Here is a 13,555-nt window from a genome sequence, read left to right as displayed (position 1 = left end):
GAAGTATTCCAATGACTTTAGATATTAATGTGGTTATATTATCAATGTGGTTATTCCAATTTAAATTGGAGTCAAGGGTTACCCCTAAGAACTTGGTTGATTTTTTTCCAATAATGGGCATACCATCAATAATAATGTTATTAGGCATTATCGGTTGCAAATGTGAAGTATTGAAGTTTATGAAACACGTTTTATCTATATTTAGTGATAATTTATTGCATTTAAACCATGTAGAAATTTTTGCAAGCTCAGAATTAAGTATATCCACTAGTGTGTTTAAACAGTTGTGAGAGTAGAAGACACTGGTATCGTCCGCGAATAATACATAGGTGAGAAGGGTTGAGGAATTTATAATATCGTTAATATATATAAGAAAAAGTAGAGGTCCTAAAATGGATCCCTGTGGTACACCGCAAGTAATATATGACTTAAACGAGGTACTTGAATGAAATGCTACGTATTGCTGACGTTGGGATAAATAATCTCGGAACCAGGAAAGAACTATTCCTCTTATGCCATAATTATGTAGCTTTTTTAATAAAATTCCATGGTCTATTGTATCAAAGGCCTTGCTCAGGTCCATAAAAACTCCTATCACGTGCTGTTTGTTCGCAATAGAATCGATAATTTTGTCACAAGTTTGAATGATTGCAAAATCTGTAGAAAAACCTTTTCGAAAACCAAATTGGTTAGGATTTAAAATGTGGTTATCAACTAGAAACTTATACAAACGTTCATGTGCAATCTTTTCAAGGATTTTGGAAATGACGGGCAATAATGAAATTGGACGATAATTCTTTATTTGGGACGCATCATCTTTTTTGTGAATAGGGATTACTTTCGCAATCTTTAAAGAATTTGGGAAGATCCCAGTAGATAATGATAAGTTACAGATATGTACTATGGGGGTTACTAAAAAATATATTATTTGTTTTAGTAAGTGCATACTTAATCCATCGTGGCCACATGATCTACTCGACTTAAAAGATCGAACAATATTCAGTATTTCATTTTCATTCGTGGGAGTAAAAAATAAAGAATTATTATTACTTTCAGGAAGGTAATCTGTAAAATTTCCAGCGTTTGGAAGTATTGTTGAGGCGAGATTGGGGCCTATGTTGGTAAAGAACTTATTAAAACAATTTGCAATGATTTCAGGGTCGTTAACATCTTGGTCATTTTCGGAAATAACGGTCGGGAGTTCTTTCTTTTTATTCTTAATAAGGTCATTGATAGTTCGCCACAGTTTGGTTTTACTGTCCTTATTTGATTCTAATATGTCTGAATAATATCGCTTTCGAGATGCCCGGATTAATGTGGTTAATGTATTTCGATATGTTCTGTATTTTGCTTTGTTCTGTGGTGTTGGTTTACGTAAGGACATTTTATATAAGCGATTACGGGTGAGTATAGAACGCATTAGCCCTTTGGTAATCCATGGTTGTTTTATTTTTACGCGATTGTTCTTATTAACTAAGGGAATACGATTATTATAATAATAAAGAAATTTATGCAAAAACATTTCGTAAGATAGATTCGCGTCATTGACCGAAGTCACATCTTGCCATTGTTCGCGTGATAAATCAGATATTAATGAATTAATATTTTCGTGAGATTCTTTTCTTCGCGTTCTATAGCATTTTTGTTTTGGTTGAACGTTTCCAATCTGCTCGTGAATGGTAAATATGGGAAGATGATCAGATATATCTGAATAAAGTATGCCATTAGTATAATTTTTATCAATAATATTAGAGAAAATGTTGTCGATTAAAGTCTCAGTTGACGTGGTGTTACAGATTCTCGTAGGCTTATTAATGTGAGGATAAAGACTACTTAATGATAATGTGTTATGAAATCTAGAAGAATTATGGTTTGTCGTACTTAGTAAATCAATATTGTAATCCCCCATTAAAAACAAACTTTTATTTTCATGAATAATTGTATTTGAAAAAATTTCAATGCTGTCTAGAAATAAATCTATTTCGTTATTTGGTGGTCTATAAATAATACCTATAATAATATTTTTAGTTTTATCATTTATAATTTCAACGAATAAGCTTTCAACACCATTTATGGATAAATCAGGTCGGAGTTTGTAACGAAGTTGATTATGTATATACAAGGCTACTCCACCTCCTCTTCCAGTCCTTCTATCTGCACGAATCATATCATAATTTTGAATACTAAACATATTTGGGGAGACATAATGCAACCAAGTTTCAGAAATTCCTATTACAGAAAAGGCAAAATGGTGAAGAGAGTTTAAGAGCGTTTCGATTGATTCAAAGTTCTTATTCAAGCTTCGTGAATTGATATGAATGAGGCTGAAGTATTTATCTATGGAAAAACTGTGAACAGATCGACTATCATTTCCAGTTTGGGGGCAAAATTCGGAATTGAATTCGTCAATTGTGAAGTATTCACTATGATGATCTGTTAAATATTGGTCCACAGCTTCGTGTGCAGGTTCGTTATTCATTATTCAAAGGAGAACACGACGGAAGAAATGGAGGCCATTGAACACAGACGCGCGTCGTACTGTGGGTGAGTGCAAGTGAATGAGTGGAAGGTTGCCTATTGTGTGTGTGCATCTCGCGTGCGAGAGGGAAAGATACAAAATGTTTAGCTTTACTGGATTCGGACAGTTATAGCAGACTATCTTTGTGAAGTGCAGGAAATATTGCAAGTCTCTGATAAATATCTTTCTATGATAATTTAGGACAAAACTTGTTATTTTGTTCAGTAGAAGTTTGTAGAAATTTGTAGATTGGAATAATACGAGGAAATAGTTCAGAATTAATGAATACTAAAAGTCGACGAATATGACTGTAATTGTTCGAGAAATATATACATCAAAATTCGCGAGAAACAAAATCTGGCATAAGATACTGTAGCGATTCTCAAAACTAAATTCACGATAGTATGAATGCGAGAAATATCAGAAAAAAATATAGTTATCAATAGTTATCAATACAGTGTATTATAGTGTAATAATACGATTTGAATAATGTTGAAAAAAGAACAACTCGACATGCGAGTCCTCGGAAGAGACACGGGAAGCCTAAAGAATGAACATACAAGTACTAACATTAAAAAAAAAGACGAATTAGAATTACCAGCCGGTATAGCACTGAGATGCATACAGCAAGCCAGCTGTTCACGCGTTCCGAAGTCTTAGGGTACGAAAAAGGGTACAGGTGTGGATTAATATTTAAGAGCGCAAACAGAGAGGCTTAACTGATTTAAATGACAACAACCAACACAGCAGCAAAAGGCACATGAACGAAATTAGGCGTTTTCACATCAGTCCGATGATTCGAAATAACGTGCTATTTCCTGACTTGGGAAATTAACCCGCACCACGCCGCATGGATTAAATGGATTAAAATTAGACAGCTACCTTTGGTTAAGAGCGTTCTTCTACCCTGATTGTCTTCGGATAAATCGTTAGGTTTCAGTGAGCACAGAGATGAGCAATTATACAAATTAGATCCTTGGGACCTTGCTGATGGATATTAATTTGCCGTTACAATCTTTATTCTTGGTGACGCCCTGAAGTCAACAGTATCTCATGGTAAAAATGAGAATGATTACATAATGAAGTTGCCAATTTTAATTTTTGTCAAAAGTTAATGTCCTCCGTTGTCGAAAACATGGTCCGACAATGAGGAGGCAGATGTTTGATAATTATAACACAGTCGACTCTTCTTTGATCACATGAGTGACCAAAGAATACATGCCCGGATCTTGGACAAAAATAGGTGGTGATGTGAGGTGATGCGGCGTGATGCGGGGTGATGCGGGATGAGAGATGGGAGATAATGCGGGGTGATGGGGGTGATGCGGGGTGGTGCAGGATGATGGGAGATAATGCGGGGTGATATGGGGTGATGCGAGGTGATGGAAGGTGATGCGGGGAGATGTGACGTATTCATAATGCGGGTTGATGCATGGTGATGCGTGATGATATACAAGGTGATGCGTAATGATGCAGGGTGATGCAGGATGATGTGGGGGTGATGTTAGGGTTATGTGGGGTAATGCGAGTTGATGCGGGATGATGTGAGGTGATGCGGGCTAATGCCGGAGATTCACGTATACTAGTATACCGTTGATTTAATTGGAACGTTTTTTGAAAGAGATCAACGCTACAGTTTTTTTTTTTTTTTTTTTGGTCTCTCCTCGATTTATTGTACATATGTGAGATAATGATAATATTCACAGTGGCTACTTGTACAGCGAAATCGGCCTACCTTTCAGTGCTCAGGGCGCTTCAGAAATGAAAGATAGATATGAGAAAGGAAAGAGAAATCGGTGCGTAGCTGTGACATCATTATTCCTCTCACTGTTCCTCCTTTTCGGAAAAGTGCGAGAGTTCAAAAGTTTGTCTCCGCCGAAAATCAAACCCGGATCTTTTACATGGAACGCCAACCACTGCCAACGCCTTAAACAGCTCGGCCATGGAGACGTGATAGCGGTTCAGGCAGACCCAAACTCGGTTTCTCGATGGACCAACCTTTCAACCCTTTATGCGCATTACATGTTCCTTTTGGGGGGCAGAGAGTTATAAAGAACAACCAGCCGCATGCTTCAATTGCATCTTCTAATGAGATTCACGTACTGGTGAATTAAATGGAATAATGTTTTATTAAAGTGATCATCGCTACAACCACAGCTTTTTCTGTCTTCTTCTCCTGAGCGGTTTAAAACTAAGACCGGAGTGGATAAGGCGGTATTTGTATGTATGTAATCCACATTGACGTCTGTTTGTGCAAACACTTTAAAATTACTACTATTCTATCACTGCTGGTGGCATAAGGCGGTATTTGTATATATGTAATCCACATTGACGTCTGTTTGTGCAAACACTTTAAAATTACTACTATTCTATCACTGCTGGTCGCATGCATAGGGGGGGGGGGGGTCCCTGCAAGATGATCAGTTTACGACATACACTGTTCTAAAACAAAAGGGGCGGGGGCTTGATGCATATTAGCCACGGTTATTTTGAGAAGTCACACTAGACACATTCTTTGTTCCCAGAGATGATACTCACCTTCAACAAGTTCTGTAATGGAATTTTAATCAGCAGTCATCCCTTAGCGGAACTTTACAGTTTCATAACAGTAAATAAGATGCTCCAATTATCCTCATTGACATCCACGTCATAGACGTTATGAAAAGATAAGGCTTTGACAATAGAGTGGAATAGACTACAATTTATTAATCCTTTACGTAGCTAGGCACTTAACTTGATAAAAGCTTTTCATAAGCAGTCAGTATTCCACCTGAACTTGATCCAGTTGTTTTAGGTCAATAAGCCAATTCAGGTGTAGCAATGTGCCTCAGTCGAAGAGGAAGGCCTTGGTAACTTAAAAAGGTATAGTAGAATTAACCTGGGTAATTTAATTTCATGGACAATCAGTTTGCAGACCATTTGTGCAATAGGTGAAAAAGCCAATCAGTGGACAAAACACAGTAAGGGTCAAAGGAGAAGTCTCATAACTGCATGCATTTATGTATATGTACCCATATGATCCGAGGCCGTAGTGCATTAAAAGATACACCTATATAAATCAGAATTAACAGCATCAAACACGACTGGTGGTAGGTTGGATCCTAGCAGACTGGACGTTAAGCTTTTGCATGTTTGATATAATTTTTTGCTTTCTGCTGATTTCCCAACGCATTTTTTTTTTTTTTAGCAGCAGGGTTGCACAAAAGTAAATTTTTACATTCGATATACCATACACCAAAATTAAAGACATCGGAGCAATACCTAAATCCATGTAGTGTGTCCTTAAAACACTCCGCAAAAAAAAAAAAAAAATTGCAATTACCGTGAGGGTCAAGCTAATGGAACTAATTGATACACTTTTCATGAAATAAATTATTTTACAAGGCAAAACGGTCAGTCTATGAAAAAAGGGGACATTCAACAGGTCACAAGGCCTTAGTAATCTTTGGATCTAGGGCAGACCTAAAACTGCAGTAGATCAGGAGTCATTATTGACATCACACACATTATTTGCATCTGTGATTCCCCCCCCCCCCATAGCATGTTAACCCCTCATTTGGCAAGATAATTTTTGGAAGGATGATGTTTTCAAATGATGAAAATTTCACTTCACCATAGCGTTATGTACTGAGGTAGGGGTTGAATTTGTCCAGTGGCTAGTAACTGGTCATACTACATGTACAATCACATGACTAACGCAGTGAGGATACAACATCACATCAGTTACGTATTAAATAATTTTACTGGTTGCCAACAGCTTGAATAATATGTGAACAAGTTATTCAATATACATATTATACATACACAATCGTCGCTGGGGAGACAAGACCTCGTATCTACAAAATAGGAGAGTAAAAAACAAAAATAAAAACAAAAACATGGTAGCCAAAGCACTGTATCCAATGGGATAGACATTCCTTTGACATGCCGTGGTGGCTTCATTTTTGGGGTAAGACATCTTAGATTTAAACAGGACATCACTTAACTGATTATTTGATCAGTAATCCAAAAAAAGTCATTTTCACCAAAATTGCAGATACAGCGACACCCCCGCGACGATGTATATAAAATTATATTGAATATGAATTGCTCTTATATTTTTTTCCTGCGGCGTTTTTATATGACTGTGTTTACTCTTGATATATATATATATATATATATATATATATATATATATTGTATCATATATATATATTATATATATGTACATATATATTTACACTCTATGATATTGCATTGGTAGTGGTGTGACACAATGTATAACATTTCATATCCCTGCAGGAGGTACATTTTCCCCGAGAGATTTATTGTCTCGAGAGGGAAATACAGCTCCCAAGAGACTGTCAAGTATTATTTCGTCGAGGGGCTGACAAAAGGGCGATACCATGATTTTCGGCCCCAAAATCAATTTTGAGATTTTCATGCCATCTGATAGAGAATTAAAAGCTCTATCTTGTGATGTTATCAGAATTATTCAAATTGACCTAATTATTACGTAATAATCAAAAGTAAAAGGGCGTTAGCATGGATCTCACCAGTTTTGCAGTGAGCAGACGGGCGGCGTTACGCGCCTCGCGCCTTACGCCCTTCTGCACTCGATAACTCTGGCGCGAAGTACAAAATTGTGCGAAGCAGAGCGGCGTTGCGCTGAAAGTGTCGTCAGTTCCGCTGCATCGGTGAGTTAATTTTTTAGATAACGGTAATCACTTTGTTATTGTATAAGTTGATTTGCACGTATCCTGCGATGCCCTAAGTAGAAAAAAAAAATGATATTTTAATTGTCATTAATCGCTGAACTGTATTTCTAATTGGTTTGAACTCATACATAAAGTTGTGATAGTAAGTGCAGTCCCATGTGCATGTTTTTATGTGTGCCTTTCGCTTATGGACGTATACACGTCTAGCGTGAAGAGGACATGTCAAGATCTAAGTTAGATCAGACGGCGACTGACGTCCCGACGGACTGCGTGTATGCTGTTCATTGTCTATCATGGATGTATTAAAGTTCAAACAACCCATACAGAAATGATCAAGAGTTGGACCAAGTATTATTCTACTCGTAGATCTTATTATTAGGCCTAGAATCTAAATTCTAGCGCTGGTCTCATTTAAATGTCGTCGTGACGTTATTAGTCGTTAGAGAATCTGTGTACAAGTGTTACGTCTTGTCTGTACCATTACAGCCAACCCGTTGACCCTAGCATTCCAAACAAAAATGAATAAATGAAGTGAAAGAGAGACACACATGTTGCCCAATTTGTAGACCTTGAGTATATTTATGTGATGTTACGTACAAGTACTGGTAATAAGGTTTGCTGTTATCGCTGTTAAAGGGAAGCAGTCCTGAGATTTTCACTGTACTGATAATTAAGAAGAGTAAAAAATATAAACTTTCACCAATTTATACGCTTGGACATCAAAAATTGTCTCCGTACGCGATTTTTGAAAAATAATTCCTGCAAGCGATCATGAAAGAGCCGGCAAAAAGATGCTACGTAGTGCATGCCCTACTCACCAAGTTGACAGCCGTGCCTCTAAAAACCAATTTAAGTGTTCAAATGATTAGTTGCAATTTTATCATATAATGTGAAAGTTTGTGGTTTTATAATTTCAAACAAAATATTTCAAGCTTAGATATATATAATGTACGAAAAATTAATATTGTAAACATAAATTTATATGTATTTTTAAACCAAATATACCATGAACTTGACATCAAATAGGCACGGTCGTTTTCTAGCTTCCGTCCGTGTTGCATACTTCTTAGCGTAGAAACCACTCTCGCGCGCAAATCCTTACCATACCAATGTATACATACACAGTACACTCGACTCCGTCCAGTCAATTTTGGCATTCAAACCGAAGATAACCTGTGCATGAGAGAGTCGAATTCTTAAGAAAATATTGTTTGTATCTCAATATTTCTGTAAGTAGTCAGATAATCGCCTTTCCTCGAAAAAAAAAATATGACGTGAGCCGGGAAGGATAAACACAGGGGGTCTTAGGGATATGATTTCGCTCCACTTTGCCGTGCATGTCCAGTCGGCACTGGCAGCAGCTAGCTCAGTGGCACTGTACTGCAGTCCAACCCCGGCTGCAGGCCTACGGTAAATTAAACATAGCTAGCCACTTTCCTTACCTCTCTACGCTTTTTTCCCTCGGTTTTCTTCGAAGTCGATGCTCGAGGTGTTTCTGTTTTATAACTCATGTGAGCAAATGGTCAGGATTGCATCTGGTTTCAGGAGTTTTCTCGGTTTATAACCGAGGGCCACAGCCTGCCGGTCCACGTAAAAACATCGCTTCACAAATTGTCCACGCACAGGTAAGTCACAACACGATTTCGAGATTTTGTAGGCCCTAAGTTTCTTATGTTCGGCATCGTTGTACCGATATTTCCCAGCCATACAGCTCACCTTTCACGATACTTTTGTTGGTCTGGGACGGAAAAAAGGATTTTCCTGGGAAATTTTCTGCACGATTCGAGCAAAACTACTGATGTAAGATAGCCTTACCAGACGACGCTGAATGCGGTCGCCCCTGTAGTGTACTAGCAGGCCTGTGTAGAATCGTTTCTACCTACAAATATGTACACTCTGTACGTACTATAGAACATGCATGAGCGGCGACAGGTAGGGCTGCAGCTGCGCTTGAGACTGGAAAAGTGCGAAGGGCAAACCGCGTACGGGGTGCGTACGCGTATCTACCGTAGATCTATCATCTAGTTGTACCGTCCACACGTGCGAATATAATACACAATACATACACACACACACAAACACACACACACACACACACACACACACACACGTAGAAACAATGTCAAATACGAGTCGGAGTAGCCACCGACGTCTTCATGCATCCGGGTAAACTAGGGAGCGTACGGATAACGAGCAGAACACGGCTGGGAAGAGTTGTGCATCGACGACGTATGACTCTCCGCCAAGACTTGCTCATTAGCATATTCACCATGCAGAGTCACACTTTTTCAACCAAAATGTACGAGCTTATTTGGTGATTTTAAAGTTTGTTTTTGGTGAAAGTAGTTCATTGGAGGTACCAACAACAACATATTTTTTTAAATTTCGTGAGGACTGTGTCCCTTTAAGTCACTGTTGCCTGGTAGCGCAAGGGAGACTTTTTTTTTCATAGCAAACGTGCCGTTGGACAATCTAACGTGTTAGGGCCGAGAATAGAAATTCCAAGACTACAATGTATACTCTGGTGTGAAACGTGTACTTCAAATCAAAGAGGAGGATTCAACACTAAGGAGAGTCTATATAGAACGTGTTGCGCTCTGATTAAGAACTAGTAGAGTTGATTCTTTTGCCTAGGCTACAGAGGTCCTAAGTCTATTAAAATTTTCTATAGATCTAGGGTATAGCTAATAGGCCTAGATCTAGATGACCTAGAACTGCTTGTGATTTTTATGAAGAATTTCCTCATGTTATTATACCACCTAGAGAAACTGATAGATTAGGGAGTCTATGGATAGTCTACGCAATGTAATCTAGATCTCGGTCTAAGTCTAGTTATACCCTCTATCAAAAGGCCTACATCTTCACTTGCAGCTCCTAGAGTAAGATCTGCTGTTTGGATCTAGATATTCACACGGGTATCCTAATGTAGCTATTTATATCTCAAAGTAGGCTTGGCTAGGGAGTCCATATTCTTAGCCTACTACTAGTATAACTACTGGTAGTCTAGACTGTCCATTCTTGATGGATCCACAGGGTGTTGTGACAATAGTAAAAAATATTGATGAATTGATGTTCCTTTGTCATATAAACTAAAATATGATAGGTGAACCAATGATAAATTAATAAATTAGGTACAGTAGGTCTAATATTTTTTTCAGCTTGCATGTAGCTACCATGAGTAACTAAATAAGTTTTGCATGGAGTTTCTAATTCATCAATTTATTAACCTTCTTTCTTTTTAAAGGTATGATGGAGAATGCACAGGAAATATTGAGGATCGTGAAGTGGAAAAAAGATGGCACTTTGAACACCGTGTCGTCGAAGGCTGTTTGGTATGGGGAAAAAAATTGCAGCCATGTAGCACTGTTAAGATGAGGGATGAAAGAGGAAGGTGGTGGGCCGGAAAGGTGGTGCACGTCCCGCCAGAAACTGCAATTGGTAAGCCTATTCCTTGATTAATCATGAAGCAATCAGGATTATCCCATTCAAATTCTATTTCTTTTCAACTCCTCAAGTGACACTGTGTAATGTTGTTGCTGTTGTTGTTCAACCTGAAATTGGAACAGTCTTCCCCTCCTTGATGGAAATAAATTAGACACTGGTTATTTTCATCAAAGTTGGTGCTGCGATGTTTCCTCACTGCAAAATTTTCTCTTTGTCTATTTTTCTATTGTGTTTTTAAGACATTGCAGTTGCTCGAAAGCAATGAATACACAAATGTCTCTATTATACAAACATAGAAACTACTACCTTTAATAAAAGTACAACTAAATGTACAATTCATTTGTAATTTGTAAAATTAACTTGTACCACCTGTGTTGGTATTTGTTTGGGTCTGATTGATGATAAATTTTCCTCATTTAGATGACATTTCTGTTCTAGGCAATGAAGGCGTGGATGAAGACGACGATGAGGATGACGTCCCGTTGATTAATTTGATTCACAAAGGTGAGCACCATATAAACCTGATGAAGTAGGTACCTGGTAACTCCGCGGCTAAAAGCAATTGGGCAGGTAATGTTTTCCAAGTGATGTAGCTATTTTCAGATAATATTTATGATGGTGTATACATTCATTAGAATGGCTTAAACTTTCACCAAAATTTATATATCGATATTTTAAAAAGCGTTTCTAATTCAGTTTCTTATTTTTGTTTTATGTTGGTTTGTGTTTTGAATTGCTGTGACATCTTTGTAATCTTATGTACATCATGAATCAATGTACTTAAATTCTCTCTTTCAGATGACGGCATTGCTGAGAATACTTCTGGTTGCCAAACTGAGATGACAGATGGAAACAGACCATGGACTAAGTCAGCTCTTGATCGTAAGTCTTGATCACTTTTGTAAGCTTGTGACTAAATATTTTCAAAACTTGCTGATATTTTGTAATTCATGTGCATTGCTGAAAAATTGGGCTCCTCATTAAGCGAGTTGTTTCGTGTTTGGAATTGCTTTGACTTTTTTTTTTTTTTGGGGGGGGGGGGGGGTTTGCGTTTCATACTTTGATGGATAAATTCACTTTCTTCTCTTATAAGGTGACAGCATTCCTGAGCGTACACCTGGTGAACCAGTTGGGATATCAACAGATGGAAGTGAATCATCGACCCAGTCAGCTATTGATCATAATTCAGTCTTTATCACTTTTGGAAGCTGTTGAATAAACATTTCAAAAATTTGAAAAATGTCATTTGTTGCCGTTGAACACATCAGTTTCTCTTTCCTGGAGTGAGTTTGTGATTTTAGTTGCTATGACTTTTTTGTGTAATATTATGTCAGTGAACTTTTCTCTATTTCAGGTGACGGAATTGTTGAGTGTAAAACAGGTGACCACAACAAGACAAAATCAGATGGAAGTGGAACATCGATGCAGTCAGCTCCTGATCGTAAGTATTTATCACTTTTTAAATGCTTTAAGTCTGAACATGTCATTTGCAAGATTTTTGTTTCTTTAACTACAAAAGAAATGTTCATTCTACTAATGATGAATAATTGAATGGTACAAATATATTTTACCTAAGACTTCACTTATGTTTTTTGCAAATACGTGCAGTCTTTCCAAACAGGACATGAACTGATGGTTGATTTTGGGGCATGAATTCAGACTAAATTATTACACTGGAAAACTTTTTAATTCGGAAACCACTCTTCTAGTACCTCAAGTTCTATGTGGTCAACTTATAGAAAGTGAATCGTACAATTAAAAAAAAGTAATCTCATAAATGTCTTCATATGCTCTTAGAATTTTCTTGTTCAGGATGTGTACCTTTACATTAAATTCTTATTACTCTTGTCTAATAGGAAGATCTATCAAAGTTATGAAATATTGAATGCCAAGATGAAAGACGCATCAGCATTGTAGACGTTGAATTTTTCTAATCTCTATTAATCCTTGCGTAAGGCAATTTATAGTCACTTTATAACTGGGCTACTAGTTTCGTAATCATGAATAAGATCGAGCACCCAAGACAATCCATGAGGATGAGCAAACAATGAGCCAATAACCAGTCACTTTTGATTGTTGCAATCTAGACAAGTGGGATCAAATCATACTTTCTGTAGAAACATATACAGCTGAAAAGGAAAATGTTGGAAATTACTTGTAGCCCAAGAGAGAAACGATTTAAAACCCACCACCTGCTCAGGGGCAAGTGCCTTGTCGATGACATATATATAAATCACAACTTTAGCCTAGAATTACAATGCCATAATATTGCATTGTTTTTCAGTTTCTATCAATAAATGGTATGACCTTCAATAATTATAATGTTAGAGAACATACAGTCTTCACTATTGATGTTTTGATTTCTTTCTTGATTTAAAACAGAACCAAAACACTGCATGCATTCCGGCTGCAGTGAAGAAATATTTGCAGCATGTGTAAGATGCTTAGCATTGCTATGCTGGGACCACTTTGAGGGTGATGACCCGTGTAAACATCACCTCGAAATACTGGTAAATGCTTTATTTCTGAATGATGAACAGATTGAAGAAAGAATTTTGGTGAATAACAATTATATGAGATGTAATAAGGAATACACATAAAATTATTTTTTTTTTACCACTTCGCTTGCAGGGTTAAGAGTATGACAAATTCAAAAGTTACAGGCAATATCAACAACTTCTGCTTTGTTAGTGTCTCGCACAAAAGAAAATATGAATCATTATCTTCTGTTGTAAAAGCTTGCCCTTCTTACCAGTCCCTGTTGTTTTCAGTTATATCGACAATAATACCAGTGATTACTGTCTTAAGTGTCTTTGTAATATTGCTCCATCTTACCAAGTGACCCATTTATAACTTCAAAACCTGACAGGAGTTTTCGGTCAAGTGAGAACAGCTT

This window comes from Diadema antillarum, unplaced genomic scaffold, assembly GCF_040938485.1.
Source record: "Diadema antillarum isolate AM-2024a unplaced genomic scaffold, OU_Dant_1.0 seq00000263_RagTag, whole genome shotgun sequence".
Classification (NCBI taxonomy): domain Eukaryota; kingdom Metazoa; phylum Echinodermata; class Echinoidea; order Diadematoida; family Diadematidae; genus Diadema; species Diadema antillarum.
The sequence above is the reverse complement of the archived record's forward strand: the minus strand, read 5'-3'. Positions refer to the sequence as shown.